This window comes from Priapulus caudatus, unplaced genomic scaffold, assembly GCF_000485595.1.
Source record: "Priapulus caudatus unplaced genomic scaffold, Priapulus_caudatus-5.0.1 Scaffold77, whole genome shotgun sequence".
NCBI lineage: Eukaryota > Metazoa > Priapulida > Priapulimorpha > Priapulimorphida > Priapulidae > Priapulus > Priapulus caudatus.
The window spans coordinates 24,741-27,995 of NW_014577138.1; the positions used below are offsets into that span (position 1 = coordinate 24,741).

Here is a 3,255-nt window from a genome sequence, read left to right on the forward strand (position 1 = left end):
GTTACGTTGCGTTACGTTGCGTGTCGATGACGTTACGTTGCGTTGCGTTGCGTTACGTTGCGTGTCGATGACGTTACGTTGCGTTGCGTTGCGTTACGTTGCCCGCGTCGTTACATCGCCGTGTCTGTATGTTCCAGTCTGCAGTCCAGCCTTGCTCGCTGCTGCCTCCTCATCTCAGCTACTGAAGCCCGCGACCTACACTAGTACAAATACACCGGGTGCACGTGTGGGAGATAGAGAGAGAGAAAGAAAGAGAGAGAGAGAGAGAGCGCGCGGGAGGCTGAGAGGGAAGAGAGCGCCGATGTCTGGTAGCATCACCGGTCCACGCTAGGCTTTAAATAGTTCCCGTAGAACCGGCTGTTAAGCTTGGCTTACTGCTGCCCGGCGTCCCGCCGGTGTGGGCCGCAAGATGGCAGCACGGTTCGTACCGGAGCTGGTTAGTTCCTGAGAACAATATATACAGAGAAGTGAAACGCCACCGCTGTGGCGCCATGTTTATGCGTAAAAGAGACGCCGGTTGGTGACTGCTATACAGCCAGGACAGTATTTTAGGTGATCTTTTTAACAAACTAAACTATATATAATGCCTTTATAACTGTGGTAAATCGACGTTAGGTCTCTTAGGCATGTTTGATTAACATATAAGCACAAGTAATGCGTAATTAACATAAATGATAAAGGATAATGAATCATTGAATGTCGGTTGTAGAGTTCGAACTGCAGTGCAGTTTGTGTGCACATGTATGCCTACGTTTGTAGCGCATACATCAGTTAAATCAAAACGTATAAAACTCAAGAAGTAGTTATTTCTGGCTGTATAAAACTGTTTCATTTTCTTAAATAGTATTTAAAGGTTATACTATTATAGAACACCACGTTTGTACTGATTTAGTGATTAGTATAGACTATAGTCTATAGTTATAAATATAACTTATAAGTTCAAAGTTGCAGTCTGTAGTCTGTAGACCACCATAATCATAATAATAATTAATACACCCAGTGGGCAGTAATATCATATCATATGCAATCGAAATTACTGCCTGCGACAGTACCTATCTTTCGTTTTTGATTCCATCGAAAGTTTAGCGTTAATTTTAGTCATTTTTATTTATTTTTTATTTATTTATTTAGGCAATTATCCATCATATACAATACATAGCATACTTTTACAATAAATTCTGAATTCATAAAATTGGATAACTACCAAGGATCCTCCTCCTCCACTGCTGCCTTTCACTTTTGATTTCTATATCACATCCAACCATCTGCCTCATCTCTATCTGATTAATGCAGTAGTGGTGAAAAATACTCTTAATCGTGGAAGTAGAGATGGGACCAAGTGTCATTTAGTCGGTTACACTTTTAATATAGATTTAGTTCAATAAATTTCAACTTTAATCAATTGAATACATGTATAGAACTGAGCAAATTAACTATTCCCAATTGCAGGAAACCCTGGGCGCCTCCCCTGATCGCATCACTTCTCATGAATTTCAACTAGTAAAAGTGGAAAAATGCACAGAGCAAAAGCACATTAAGAAGCAGTATACTTAGCAAGAGCAGATGGTACGTAAGTGTTCGAGATTTCGCAGGCGCATGTTGCTATAGTCACTCGCTCTGGTACCTTTCGTCCTTTTGATTAAAAATGCCACATCCATTTGCCGGTCTCTCTGTCTGTCCATTTAGCACACTCATCTGGTGCATCTCTCATTTGGTGTGTCTGTCGATATCCATACATGTTTGTCATTCCAGGATGCTGATGCTCTGTTGCTGTTTTTTTTATTAATATATATATATATATATATACGTATATATACATAAACTATGTGTAATTAGGGATTATAGTGTAGTAAATCGACATTTCGACAAATCAATTAAATTTGTTTTTATTCTCTACTGCAGGGTTTGAGCTGGACAAAAAAAAAGTTTACAATTTGGCTAAATTGGTCTGAAAAATGTTTAGCCAAATTAGGATTCATTTAGTTAGGTCAGGAAGCCTGGAACGAATATGGAAATGCCTGTCTGGAATGAAATTCAATCGCGCTGGAATTAGCGTTTTAATAAAAATGCAATAAACTGGGCTGTGCTTCGAAATGAATCAATCAATTCAACTCAGCTGCTACTGTATTCCTTTCTCCATAATGTCTGATACTTGTATCACTTTTGCATCTGATCCTTATACATGTATATATAATTTATATATATATAGATATATATATAAATTGTAGTCTGTAGATAAATTAAAGACAAGACATCACTTTTAGCTGTTACTCCGAGTTTCACGCTTACGCAATTACAATTTATTACGCTCTGCAACTTAATGCATCGAGCACTCTACCGACAGTATAGACTCAAGCATCCAGACATATCTTTCCATATCTTTGCATTTTATTGCTGTACTTGTTCGACTCCATCCGCCATGCTCCTTTTTTCTTTGTGTGTTGCATGCGTATGTTTGTTAACTACAGTAACATATCTCCTCAGTAGAATTTTTTCTTTTAAGAACTGTTTTTTTCATTGCACTGCCGGTGAGGAGCTTGCAAGCTCATGTTGATATATCTTCTACCAATGTAACATCTTTAAATAAATAAATAAATACTGTACAGCAAGCACGTACACGTTTAGGATATAAATATCTACTAACAATGTATAGTTGTATCATTGAATATGATTGTAACGTGAATATATCAAAAGCTGTTAATATCTTATGTACCAAGAGCTAATACTAGTACTAAGAGCAGGTAACTTATAAAATGTATAAGGATATATATATTATTGCACATACAGTATATGTTATTTGGCATAAGACAACGTCAGGTTTAGGTTAAAACAGCAGGGTTTTTAATAGACAACAGTGTATGGCTTGCCCTTGCATTGTGTATGCTTCCCAAGTAAACTTGTTCTTCCGAGGGGGTGCATTTCCCCTAACTACTCCTTCCTGTATTCGTTTTTAAAAGATGGCAAAAGGTACATACCATACCACAGCACCAGATACACTATATATAAGTTCCGAACTAGTACTTTAAGTCCTGTTTTGTTGCCTCTTAGAGCGGGTTGTCGAGCATGCAGTTGCATTATTGTGCAGTGCACCAGCAATCCGTGCTGGATTGGTTGCAGATGAGGTAGCTCATGATATTGAAATACACTGCAACAAGCAAGTCTGCTGCACGGAGGGCATTAAAACAAATCCTGCATTATTACCCAACGTTGCAGGTGAGGTAACTCGTGCTATTTGTTAAGTTGCACGCGAATTTA

At 38.2% G+C, this 3,255-nt stretch overlaps 1 long non-coding RNA gene across 1 annotated transcript; it reads left to right on the plus strand.

Moving 5' to 3' along the window:
- The first annotated feature begins 467 nt into the window (after positions 1-467).
- On the plus strand, positions 468-2,127 carry LOC106821555. Its single transcript, XR_001395736.1, has 3 exons — positions 468-552; positions 1,450-1,566; positions 1,903-2,127. It is a non-coding gene; the product is annotated as an uncharacterized LOC106821555 (long non-coding RNA).
- The last annotated feature ends 1,128 nt before the right edge of the window (positions 2,128-3,255 follow it).